The 14,380-nt window shown below is 38.4% G+C and overlaps 1 long non-coding RNA gene across 9 annotated transcripts in view; it reads left to right on the forward strand.

The window, feature by feature from the left end:
- The window catches only part of LOC141504412 (uncharacterized), a 135,483-nt gene that overhangs the window by 72,163 nt on the left and 48,940 nt on the right, over window positions 1-14,380 (forward strand). The window lies entirely within an intron of this gene.

Below are 14,380 nucleotides of genomic sequence, written 5' to 3' on the forward strand. Positions count from 1 at the left end.
TCTTGGACCCTAGGTTGTGAACTCCTGCATCTAGAATCCCTTCTAAGATCCTAAACTCATGGTCCTGTGATCCCTGGGACTGATGCCTGAGAATAAAAAGCAAAAAGGCACTGAAGCCTTATCTAATCCTATCCTAGAATGGCTTGGGCCATGGGTCTTCTTTAGAGTCAATTACCCTTTTATGGGTTTCTTCCAGTAATTCAGCAGCTAAACTTCCTTGAATAGAATCCAAGATGGACTGGTCTCAGACCAAATCCTGCTCCATAAAGAACATTATGGCAAGGTTCCATTATATAGTGACTCACTTCAGCCAACTGGCTTGGAAACTAGGTCATTGGAAGTGTTTTCTCTCCTCTTTAGGAGTGGACTCATAGAATTAGATTTAGAGTTCTAGTGGTTCTGGAAATTAATGAATTCAACCCTGTCATTTTACAGATGAGTCAAATGAGGCCCAAGGAGATTAAATTATTTGACAAGTGCTACAGAGCTGGTAATTGTCTGAGTCAGAATTTCAATTTCTTTCAGCCTACAGATCTAGCACCCCAATCTTCTAACAGATCTCTTAATTATAAGAAGATCTATTTACTTTCTTAATCCCAGAAGAGCAATGTCTTTTAACTGAAATTTTTATTTAGTTTTTCCAATTCCATGCAGAGGTAGTTTTCAGCATTCACCTATTTGCAAGTTTATGAGTTTCGCATTTTTCTACCACCCTCCCTCCCCTCCCCCAATCTGGTAAAAGTTGTACATGTTCAAACTTGCTTAACGTATTTCCATATTAGTCATATTGTGAAAGCAGAATTAGAACTGGGGGGGGGGGGAAACTATGGTAAAGAAAGGAAAACCAAAAGAGAAGTTTTTAAAAAAGTGAACATACTATGCTTTGCTCTGCATTCAGAATCCACAGCTTTTTTTTTCCTCTGCATGTGGATGGCATTTTCTTCAACAGGTCTCTCAGGATTGTCATTCATCATAGTCAATCATCTCACAATGTGTACAATGTTCTCTTGGTTCAGCTCATTTCAGTATCAAAGATCAGTGTCTTGACAATGATCATACAACTAGTTAGAGGCAAAAGTAAAACCAAAATTTACATCTCATCACTGTTGGTCCAATGCTTTTTTCTATATATTTCTGCGATCTTTATTTTAGTTTAAGGAAACAACAGTGATTTGGATCTATAAGGCTAGCAGGATGTCCAATATGTTGACTCAAACCAACAAGTGAGGTGGTCTACCTGGCTTTCAAGGAACTCCATGATTTGATCACACGGAGTCTCAGAGAGACTCTTTGTGTCCTCCAAATTGCCTGTATTTGTATAGGGGAAACTTGATGAGAAATTGTCATTATTTTTAAGAGAAAACAGAGAGAAGTTAATGTAGTTACATCCATTTCCAGACTGTGTCTAGGGGGAGGAAGTGAGAAATGAGGGATCCTGATTTTAAAAAAAAGTATTCTGACCTCTCCAATCTTGAGTTTGGACAAAGGATCGGAACTTCCAAGTTCCTTTAAACATCAACTTAATTTATGGGTGTTAAAGCATTGCAAATATTTGCTTTAACAAAAACAGGACCTGGGTTTGGGGAGTTGGGGTGAGGGGGCCAGTTTGCAAATATCCTAAAACAAATGTTATGGCTGAAACATTAACTTGAAGGTTAGAGTTATAAGCACAGCTGGCTTGTTGGAACAGGCCACGGGGGACATAGGGTGAGGCCCTTTAAAGATTCCCTGCCTTGTAGGGGAGTAGAAGAGAAGGGGAGTCAGCTTCTTTGCCTGAACCTTGCTTCTAACCCTGGTCAATTTTTATCTGATAGAAGGCAATTTTCCTGAACGTGGAGACTTGTAGTACTGTAGTACAGTCACTGGTATAAGGAAGGTGCTTAATAAATATTTATTAATGAATTAATTGAATACCAGTATCAGCCATTATTTACACTGCTCATAAAAAAATTTCATCTGTCCTACTGATTAAACAATTCAAAGGCTATAGATGTATGACTTAGGACAAGTCATTCCATATGAATGGGCCTCCCTCTGTTTACTTAGTAAACTGAATACTTTACTAAGTTTTACTTAGTAAAACAAGGGAGAGCTTGTAAGCTTTTCTGCATCGAAATCTGTTGGTCTTATGGTCCTGGTAAGCTGGTGGGGAAAGGAAATGGCCAGGGGAGGGAAGGAGGTAGAGAGTGGCCATTGAGTAGAAGCATAAAGTCACTTGGGTGCCTGGATCCATGGAAAGGGGAGCTTCCAAAAGACTAGTAAAGGAGGCCCAGAAATGGGAAATCTATGGCATCCAAGGCACATTTTTCTTATTACATAATTTTATCCCAGTTCAGCCCAGACAGTATTCCAACAGCCCACAATTCACATTCTGTTTAAAGCTGTGCCAGAGCTGTGCCTCATAGAATGTTTCTTTCCATAATATGCTTATCGGTGCAGCATTTTGAAAGTTGACTCTCTTTAAACAATTTTATTCCTTTGAAAAACTAAAAATATTTTTCTGAGATAAATCTCTTTATTGTCTCAATTTTTCATAGACTCTTTAAGTTCAGAGAAGTCAAGAATTTTGTCCTCAAGAGCTTAGCCCAACTAGCCATAGTTTTTTGGGAATGCAAAGGTCCCCTAGGGGCCCATTTTCTTGTTTTCAGGCATGTCTGTCTTTAAACCAGGCTCGTAGAATATTCAATAGATTTAGGAGAGACCTTAGAAATCACATAATCCCAGGGATTCTTAACCTTCTCTGTGTCATAGATTCATTGGGCAATCTATGGACTCCTGCTCAGAATAATGTTTTTTTTAATTCATAATTGGAGAAAATGATACATTTCAGTGAGAAGCATTTTCTTCCTCCATTCAAGTTCATGGATATGTTGAAATCTGTTCACAGTCCCCTTGGGGGTTTGAGACTGTAAACCTCAGATTAAGAACCTCTGATCTGGTTGAACCCTTCCTCTCATTTTATTAATGAGGACAATGAGACATGGGGAGCTGAAGCAATTGCTCAGATGTTGACTATTTCTACACACGAGAAAGGGAAACTAGTTCTTTTGGAAATGTAAAGATAAATTCAAAAATAACTAAAGGATTTCCACTCTGGGCTAGAGCTCAGGCTGTTCTGGACCATGTCTAGGGAGGTTCCTCATTGCATCATTGGATAAGGTATGGATGGTGAATTAGAAGACTAGAATTTTTTATTTGAAGTTTGAAACTTGGAGGTAATGTGACCCAGGGTCTTTGGAGAGAGAATTCTACCCTCTGATAGAACTTCTTTAGTGACTGTGAACATTCTACTTAACTTCTCTGAGTCTCAGTTTCCTTATCTTTAAAAAAAAAGGGTTAGTAATACCTATACTTTCTACCTTTGAAAGGACTTTACAATCTCCTAACTGCGAAGTTTAGAGGAGAATGTACGTAGAACCCTTTGTAAACTTTTTTTTTCATAAGAAGTTAAATTCTCCTCCCTCTTCTTAATGTCACATTTCACTGACTCCCTTGTCCCAGAGTTTCGCAATAAATAAATAAAGACAAAATAACACATTTGTTCTGACTGAAAATGTATATCTTATTCTCTGTTGTTAGTCTGCCAACTCTTCCTCAGGAGTTAAAAGGCATGCTTCAACATCAATTTTCAAAAATTGTGATTGGTTACTGAAATGATCAGAATTCTAGAGTCTTCCTTGTTGCTTTCCTTTAATTATAGTGGTCATCTTGTAAATTATTCTCTTGCTTCTGCTGACTTTGTTCTGTATCAGTTCATTTAAGCTTTCCCAAGATTCTCTAAATTATTCATATTTGTAATTTCTTACGGTGTAATAATATTCCATGTACCATATATACCATCCCTCCACAAATGGTCACCCACTTTGTTTCAATTCTTTGCTATATGAAAGTGTCACTCTAAATATTTTTGCATCTATGGTACCTTTCACTGCCATTGACCTCTACAGGATGCATACCTAGTTTGCTTGGCCTGGAGTCAGAAAGTTTCATCTTCTCAAGTTCAAATCTAACTTCAGACAGTTACTAGCTGTGTGATCCTGGACAAATCACCTAACCTTGTTTGCCTCATTTTTTTCTTATTTGAAAATTGAACTGGAGAAGGAAATGGCAATTCACTCCAGTATTTCTGCTAAGAAAATCCCAGAAGGGATCCAAAGAGTCAGCTAAAACTGAAAACCACTGAACAACAACAACAAAGTAGGATGACAAGATATTTTCTGTTTAGTGATGAATTTTAAATAATGATAGTGCTTATTTATGTGTTGCTTTAAGTTTTGCAAAGAACTTTATGAATATTATTTCATTTTATTCTTCCAAAAACCCTAGGAAGAAGGTACTATTTTTATCTTCATTTTACAGGTAAGGAAAGTAGGCAGACAGAAACCAAGAGCCTTACCCAGGATCACAACATATTAAATGTCCAAGGCTGAATTTGAACTCAGGACTACCTGATTCTAGGTCTAGCATTTTATCCACTGTACTATATAATTGCCTTTTTAGTCAATTCCAAATTGTCTTTCAGAAGGGTTGGACAAACTCATAGTTCCACTAACCACAGTATTAATGTTAATATATGGCCTCTCCAACTATGCTATTTCTGTGTTTTGTTATCTTTGTTAATTTGATGGGTATGATGGGAAAACTGAGTTATTTTAATGTGCATCTCTTATTTTTTGCCACTGACCACAATCTTTCAAAAAGCTGCTGATAATTTGCAGTTTTTAAAATCTTTGAAAATTTTAAAGAGTTTTATATATATGCCAGTTTTTATTATTATAAGTAGTGCGACCTTGGGTATCTTAAGTGAATTTATTTAACTACTGTGAGCCTCAATGTCTTTATCTGAATTCAAAGTCAATAATGCTTGTATTTCTTATCTAATGGTATTGTTTTGAGGAAATCCTTACTCTAGTCTATGCTATAGAAATATGAACTTTTACTATTATTCTTAGCTCTTCCTTTGATTCACTTTGTTGCCTTGAATAATTCAATTCATTTCAATTTCACAAAGACACCTTGCCTCTACAGGCCTCCCTCTGATATAACTTAATTCAATGCAATACTACCATTCAGAGATGGCCTGCATCATATCAACATTAGTAAGATATATGGAGATTACAGGATGAAAGTAAAACCTAGACCTTTTTTCCCCTTTTGTTTACAAAGGGGTGTGGTGGGACTTGGCTCAGTTGAGGTGCTTGCTAGATAATGAAGGTGCTGCTGCCTTGTATATATATGAAGATGGTGCTAGGCCACTAGCAGAAGGATGGGTGGACATTTTGAGTTTGTTTTTTCCTAGGGGTGAAGATGAATCCCACTGCATCATTCACACTCTCCATTCCTTGTCCCCTGGTGAAACTTTGGAATCCATTTTGATCTCCCCTTAATTGGGAACCCAGAGTGTAACCATGGGATAGAGTTTTTCTGCCTATAAATTTGGCCAGAATAGGATCCTAAACCATAATTCCAGCTCTCATTCTTATTGATATTACATTAACACTATTAACTAAAAGGACATATTTGTTGTTGTCATTAGGTTTCCATAACCTTTGTTCTTTATTTATTTTTTCACCATCACCTAACTCTTCTTATTTCCAAGTGGATTAGACATCAGAAAAACTTTCTTATTGTAGAGTCCAAGAGACAATGGAATCCATATCTAGAGAAAAAAAAACTTAATGTGTCTGAATGTAGACCAAAGCATACTATTTTCATTTTAAAAATGTTTTATATTTTTTCTTTCTTTTTAATGTTTTTTTCCCCTTTTAGTTCTAATTCTTTTCTTTTAAGGGAAGAATTCTAGCTTGGAGAATTTTTGTTAAAAAGCAATTTAGAATGTCTTGTCTTGTTCTTCCTGGGGACTTGATGACCTCTTAAAGTTGCTTGCTTCTTCTATAAGCACATCTCTCTAAGTTTCTTGTTCTCAGATAGGGAAAATCTATTGCTGTTTTGATTAAGGATCTTCCTTTAGGGGAACAAAAGCTAGCTTTTTTTGTCCTTAGTCCCAGATGTGAACTCTGAGCCCAGATGCCTCCATTCTTAGACATTGTCCTGCCTTTCCCCAAAGATGGACTACATGACTCACTCAGCATGGGGATGATGACCTCCCCCTTGGCTCCTCTCATTGGAAGCTCAAGCCCCCCCACCCCCAACCCTCTCTTTCTTTTCTTCACAGGATTGAGTAGTTTGGGAGCAGGAGAGTCTCCTATACAGCTGCAGGACCATGAATTGAAATCTGGAATGGATTTTCCTAGGTGTTGCCCTTAATTCGAGCCTAGCGTGCCTCCTCTCAGCCTGGCTTATGTTGGATTTCAAGAATTCTTGGCATTATTTCCCAGCTGCTGGAACTACTTTGGAGGAGCTCGGAGAGTTTCTTGTGCTCAGTTGAATTGCTCTTCTCTGTTCCTATAGGCACCATTTTGCTCTCACTCTCTTTATTTTTCTGGGATGAGATGTTTGCTTTTGGCATCCCAAACCACAATTTTGGGCCAACTGAAGATGGAGCAGCCAATAACTCATTCTTAAGAGGAATGTTGTGGGGGAGGGGAAAGGGTGGAGAAATGGATTTGATGAGAAAATGACAATAAAATGAATGACCTTTCTTTTTTTCCTCCTTTTTCTTCAATTCTCCCTTTATTCTGTCCTTTAATTCTTTTCCTTCTTCCTCCTTCTATCTCTTCTCCCTCCTCTTCCCATCTTCTCATTCCCTCTTGCTTTTTTTAATCTATGCTTCATTTCCATTCCCCTCCAACCAACTTTCACTCCTTTCTCCACTCCCTGACTCATCCATCATCCCCTCTCCAACCATCATTCCCCCCCCCTCCATTTTTTCTTTCTGACTTTGGCAGTTCAGTAGCTTCCAGTTTTATTGGTGAGAATAAATTTTACCCACTCCGTATGTCTTTCCATTGTAGTTAACAATACATCCCCTCCCGTCACTCCTTTTGGACAGAATTGCTTTGCTATTATGGAATGATAAAGGATATAAAAAAAACTGTCTAGTCTAACATATTGCTTCTAGGCTACAATATGCTGAACCCAACACAGTAAACTTTCGATCTTACTTTAAAATAGCTCCCTTAAATGGGGAAAGAGCATTGGATTGAGAATCAAGAGAACTGATGTCTAGTTCTTGTTCTCCAACTAGTTAGCTGTGCAACTTAAAAATATTAAATGAGGGGGTTGGACTGCTTCCTTTCTGATGGTCTTTAAACAAGCCCTGGATGATCAACTCTAAAATGGTGTTCTTTCTCCTTCTTCCTCACCCTGCTCCCCCCCCTCCCATCTTAGTCCCTCTTTTTTGCCTCTTGACTCCATCCTAGTGGACTGGTGGGAAGATCAACATGCCTACATCACTTAATTTGAGCTAGGAGTCACCAGTTCTAATTCTTCTGGTGAGATCTCTCCAGGTCTAACACTCCATTCTAAGGTCCTTCAGGTCATTCCATTTGATCTGCCATTATGCTCTTCTTATGAACCCCTAAGCAAGGCTATCCTTCCTGCCGCCAGACCTTTAGAACTTTCTTGAGACCCTTCTACCCGCTCTGTAGTTGACCCTTCCTCTGTGTGTAGATAAATGTCTTGGAGTAGAATGTGAGCATCTGAATAGTAGGAATTTGCCTTTTCTTTTTGTATCACTAGCACTCAACTTGCAGAGCTTGACAGATATAGGGGAGGCAAGAATTTAGTGTGCATCTACAATGTCCCAGATATTTTACAAATATTACAAAATATTTTACAAATATTTTCTCATTTGATCCTCACAATAATATTTTGATATAGGGTGCTATTATTATTCTCATTTTACGTTTGCAGAAACTGAGGCAGAGAGAAGGGAATTGATTTATCTAGGGACACACAGTTAGTAAATGTCTGAGATTAGATCATTCTGATACCAGACCTAGAATAGGTTGTAATTTGAATGGACTTGTGTAGCACCTTGTCTGCAACTTATAGTCTTAGAGAGTTAGCAAAAATACTGAGTTGTTAAATGAAAATATTGAGATGTTAAATGACTTGCCCAGGGTCATGGAACCAGCATATATCTGGGGTAGGACTTAAACCCAAGTTTTTCTGAACTCAAAATCAGCTCTCTATCTAGTACTCTACTGCATTAGAGATCCAAGAAACCTTTTAGAGCTTCTCTAGTCCAACCTTCTCATTTTCTGCTCTAGGTGAACTAGGTAATTAGAGTCTTTAGAACTGAAAAATAAGTTGAAAGGACACCAAGGTCCAGTCACTTGCCCAAAGTCACACAACCAACCATTGAAGAGAGACAGGCTAGAACTGAGGCTCTTGGATCCCATCTGGTCCTTTAGGCTACAATTTTTTTTTTAAGGTTTTTGCAAGGCAGATGGGGTTAAGCAGCTTGCCCAAGGCCACACAGCTAGGTAATTATTAAGTGTCTGAGACAGGATTTGAACCCAGGTACTACTGACCCCAGGGCCGGTGCTCTATTCACTGTGCCACCTAGCCACCCCTAGGCTACAATCTTTATCCCACAGTTGGCACATCTTCTCAGGTGAGTGGGCTGTTATACATTTCTGTCTTCTCACTTCTAAAGCACTGCTATTAAACTGAGGGTTAATCATGTTCTTCACAATATCCCATTCCACAGGTTGTCATTAGATTTATCTTCCTCAAATCATTCCCAACATGTCATGTCCCAATTCAAAATCCTTTAAAGGCTACCCATCTTTTACAGAATAAAGGTTAGGCTTCAGGGCAGCTAGATGGCTCAGTAGCTAGAGCACCGGCCCTGGGGTCAGGAGGACCTGAGTTCAAATTCTGCCTCAGACACTTAATAATTGCCTAGCTGTGTGGTCTTAGGCCAGCCGCTTAACCCCACTACCTTAAATAAATAAAGTAAAATAAATATTATCCTTTAAATAGACCAGGCTTCACAGCCTGGAATTCTGACCTCCCATATCCTTGAGGAATTTGTCATTCTACTGAAAATACCTGCTCAAACTCAATCCAACAAACATTGATTAAGTGACACATGGGACAGAGTCCTGGAATTAGAGTCTGGAAGACCTGAGTTCAAATTCTCCCCCCCCCCCCCCCCCCGATGTTGAGGGACAAGTCATCTCTCTGCCTCAGGTTCCTCATCTGTAAAATGGGAAAATAGTAGTATCTATCTTGGGGTTGTTTTGAAGATCAAATGAAAAAACATGTGAAATGCTTTGTAAAGGTAGAAGCACTAGAGAAATGATAGCTATTATTATTATTATTATAATGAGTAAGCGTTAGATCCTAGAGTTAAAAGTCCCTGCTTTCAAAGGACATTTTGTTCTAATGAGGGATAAAATATACAAATAGGTAAGTGTGTAGTATTGAGGTTGTCACTCTTACCTCTGTCTTTGTGTGGGATGGGGCTCTTTCTCCCCAGTCTCTTCCTCAGCTCTTTCCCTAAATTTCTCTTAGAATCAAGCCTAAGACTATAGGAAAGAAAAATGGTTAGAGACCCCACCTCAATGCCAGCTTAACTAGTTACAGTTGGATTGTTGACTCATTCACAATCATGCTGATCAATCTGCTTCAGCCAGACAGGTTTACTAAAGTTATCCAAATGTTCCCTACCCCTTCCAGCCTCTGCATCATTGCCCCTTCACCTCCTCCCACTCAGTAGATCCTCTTTATCTTCCCCCTTATTTAAATCCATAAACCCTCTTTTTCTCCCTTGAAGCCTTCCCTCACCATTTCAGACCCACCATGATCTCTCTATTCCTAGAACATTTAGTTTGTAGCAGTCATAAGACATATATCAAACTGAAACTAGGAGATATGTGGAAGCATATTAATAACTTCCTTTAGTACAGTTGGAACTAAGAAGAAATATTTTCTCCACAGTAAACTCCTTGACATTCCCTTAGGGAAAATGTCTAAAAGGATGGTCTTTTTTTTTTTTTTTAAGGTTTTTGCAAGATAAATGGGGTTAAGCGGCTTGCCCAAGGCCACACAGCTAGGTAATTATTAAGTGTCTGAGGCCAGATTTGAACTCAGGTACTCCTGACTCCAGGGCTGATGCTCTATCCACTGTGCCACCTAGCCACCCCAAGGATGGTCTTTTGAGGTAGGAAGATGGTAGTGTGCTAGGAGATAGAGGAGCCCAGATTCTCCGTAAATATTCTTGTGGAGCTCAGAATACACCAGTCTAAAAAGAAATAAAAAGAATCACCTGTAGATTTTGCCCACTTAGTGGAGGAATTCATGAAAGATCTCCAGAATCCTGTAGAGATCGTGAGATAGACTTATCTAAACTGGGAACTTTATCTGTTTTTCTGGCTGATGTGGGAGCTAATATAACTCAAAATCCCTCCAGCAGACCCCACCCAGTAGAATCCTTCCTGAAAAATTATTTTGAACAACTCTGATGCAGGTCACTAAAATATATCAATTTCCTTGTAACAGAGACTGGTTGTGGATATGTGTGGTTACTGTGTCACTCCAGTTTTCAATGGAGTTCTAATTCTTTGTAAACTGCTAGTCTTTAGTGTTCCAATTGTCTATGAAAAGCATGACAAATTGCCCATTATCTCAGCACTGTTCATGATCAGACCCAGTCAGTGTAAAGAGCCATGCAAAACTGCCTGGCATCACAATGAAAAAAAATAGAATAGTAGTCAAGAAAATGCAAATCTAACAATTACTACAATGCTCTTTTGATGGTTATAACCATTGTTTCTCAGACTTATGAATGAATATGCTCTGTTAATCTCAAATCATTTTTAGCATATTATGACATTTGCCTTATTCAGTATTTTTTGAAGTGTTGCCTTACCTCAAATTATCCTGGGATAGAGATATGTCAGAAGGCACTAGGGGAGATGATACTGTACCAGTTTGTATAGCTCTCTGAAAGAAATGCCTGAATATAAAATAATATTTAATAAATAAAAATTTTTTCTAACAGATGTCATTTAAACACAGAATTTTGTATTAATATTTCCCCTTGAAATAAGTAAAATGACTTATCCAAGGCCATGCAGAACTAGTAATATAGAATTCAGTCCAGTATTCTTTTTTTTTTAGGTTTTGCAAGGCAAACGGAGTTAAGTGGCTTGACCAAGGCCACACAGCTAGGTAATTATTATTAAGTGTCTGAAACCAGATTTGAACCCAGGTACTCCTGATTCCAAGGCTGGTGCTCTATTCACTGTGCCACCTAGGAGCCTCTCAGTCCAGTATTCTTTCAACTATTTAGAAGAGGTAATAGAATAAAATGTAGGGAGAACTGGGGTTAGAGTTCAGAAAGAGATCTAGGTTTAACTTCTCTGAACCTCAGTTTGCTCATCTATAAAATGGACATAATAATGTTCATGATGCCTGTTTCAAAGAAGCATTGTGAGGAAAGTAATTTATAAACTTTAAAGCTCTAGAGAAATGGCAGATATGGTTATAATTTTACTTTTGTTTCTTTGCAATTGACTATCTAATAAAGTGAACTCCTAGTTGAAAATAAGCTCCTAGAAAGCAGAAGTTATTTCATTTTTGTCTTTATATTTCTAGCAAATAGCCCAGCTTTTTATATTACATTAATATGTTATCAATATGTTTTTGCAAGTAGATGTTTTGTAAATGCTTATTAAGTTGATCTGAATTGAGCTGTTAGGTACTGTACTAAGCACTGGGGATACAAATATGAAAAAAAGACAGTCCCTGTCCTTAGGGAATTTAACAATCTAATGGGAGAAGAAAATATACCCATGGAAATTATAAGGAGAGGAAGGTCCCCAAAGCAAGGGCAGGGTGGAGAAGTCAGCAAAGTCTCACAGTACTGAAGCAATGAAGGTGGGAAGTGAGGAGATAGATGCTGAACTCCTTTCTTAAAAAAAAAGCTTTGGGAATTCGTGACTTTAACCTTGTATCAGAGGGGCAAAGCATAGTGATGAAGTATGAGTACTAAGGCTGATGAGACCTTGCAGGGGGTTAGGGTTTTCCCCAACAATGAGCTTCTTAGACATGGTGGAATAGAGAAATCCCAAAGTAGTACAGCCAAGTGGGGAATGAGGTAGCATTGTGTATAGTCTATAGACTATTGACAATGGAATTAGGAAGACCTGGGTTTGTTTCTTGCTTTTTAATGCTAGCTGTATGGGCAAGTCATTTAAGCAATTTGAGCTTCATCTAGAGAAGGGCAATAGCAACATCACTCAAAGGGTCATGATGAAAATTAAATGACTGCAAAGAAATAGACAAATTTAACAATTATTTTTATCTCCTATATCAGAATATCATATGTGTGACTCATATCAGCTAGCAACACTCTTGAATGTGACCTAAACCTAAATGAAACATAATGGGAAGTATTTAACAAAGTAAATAAAATACAGTAAAACATAGATTGGGCCAACTGTGTGGTACAGCAGATAAAGTGCCATGCCTGGTGTCAGGAAGACCTGAGTTCAAATCCAATCTCAGACATTTACTAGCAAGTCACTTAACCCTTTTTTTTTAAAGGTTTTTGCAGGGCAATGGGGTTAAGTGGCTTGTCCAAGGCCACACAGCTAGGTAATTAAGTGTCTGAGGCCGGATTTGAACTCAGGTACTCCTGACTCCAGGGCTGGTGCTCTCTCCACCATGCCACCTAGCCGCCCCTTAACCCTTTTTTTGTAAGACAGTAGGGTTAAGTGACTTGCTCAAGGTCATATAGCTAGGCAATTATTAAGGTCTGAGGCTGGATTTGAACTCAGGTCCTCCTGATTCCAGGACCAGTCTTTCCACTGTACCACCTAACTGCCCCACCTAACCCCTTTTGCCTCACTTTCTTCATCTTTAAAATGAACTGGAAAAGGAAATGGCAAAACCACTCCAGTGTTTTTGTCAAGTAAATACCAATTGGTTCATGAAGAGTTGTACATAACTGAAATGACTGAATGATGAAGAAAATGGATAATATTAATATGTAATTTTCTAAGACAGTATGCAAATAGGAGACCAAATAGTTCCAACTTCATCTCCGCATCAGTCCCATACTCTTTACTCACATAGCTTCTATTGCCTCTCACATGGATTATTTCAATAGCCTCCTCCTTGTTCTCTTGGCTTTTAGTCTTTCCCCTCTACAGAACTCCTAAATGATGTTCTGATTATGTTGATCCTCTTCTTAAAAATTTCATTGACTTCATATTATCTTTATGATCAAATATAGCATATAAAACCCTTATACAATCTGACTTTCAACTACCATTTTTATCTTACTTTGCATTACTCCCCTGACTACTCTCTCTATTCCAATCAAATTGACCTTGCATATGACATTCCATTTCCTTGCCTTTGTACAGGTGCTTTGCCCAAGCCTGGAATTACACCCATCTCTTAGAATTTTGAGCTTTTCTCAAGACAACTCAGGTGCTACTTTCTATGCAAAACATTTACCGATTCTCTCTCTCTCTCTCTCTCTCTCTCTCTCTCTCTCTCTCTCTCTCTCTCTCTCTCTCTCTCTCTCTCTCCCCCCTGTAAGCTTTACAACAACCACAACAACCTTGGGAGGCTAGGTGCTGTTTTTAATTTTCATTTTATGAGTGAGGAAACTGAAATACATTAAGAAGGTATCACTTACCCAGGGTCACATCATTAATAAGTACCTAAGGTCAAATTTGAACTCAGATTTCCTGTTATGTATAGCACTATCCACTGTGCCACTTATATGTTGATATATCTGTGTGTGTGTGTGTGTGTGTACATATTGTGTAAGATTAGGGAGTGGAACTATGCTTATGAAGAGAAGGAATTTGTTACTCCTTTCTGGCTCCACCTTAGTTGGGTGGTAATAATCTTCCCAGTTACTCCCTCTGGCCTCCCTTTGGGTGTGATCTCTGGAGGAAGGGTTTCTTTTTAAACCTGACTTGGAAAGAAACAGTGGGAAAGGGAAAATGCCTGAACAGATCATCTCAGCGAGGCTAATTATCAGCATACTTAGAAACTGTTCCCTACCAGTACTAATAAGCTCATTTTGTCTAACTGGTCTAGAGTTCTCTTTGGGAAGCTATAAAAATATGAATCAATAATTTTCTCTTCTATCTAGTTCTGAGCTTTCATGCAGGGAAGGTCCTAGCAATTATTTAGAAAAAAACACTCTCTTGGGTACTTTACTACCTATTACCTCTCCCTTGGCCAACATTGAGCAACCACACACAGAGAGAGATCAGCAATTCAGTAGTTGACCATTTTATCCCAGAGAAACCTCAAAATTTAAAGCAAAACAAGACCCTTAAGGAAAAAGCAATTGGGAAACAAACTCATCCCACAATCCTTGCAGATTCATCAGTTCTGTTCATATCAGCACGAATAATTCCAGTTTGTGTGGCTTATAATTTGTTTTACTGATCCAGGTTTTACTGACAATTTTCTCACAATGGTGGTACCAGTGGCTGGT

This window comes from Macrotis lagotis, chromosome 1, assembly GCF_037893015.1.
Source record: "Macrotis lagotis isolate mMagLag1 chromosome 1, bilby.v1.9.chrom.fasta, whole genome shotgun sequence".
NCBI lineage: Eukaryota > Metazoa > Chordata > Mammalia > Peramelemorphia > Peramelidae > Macrotis > Macrotis lagotis.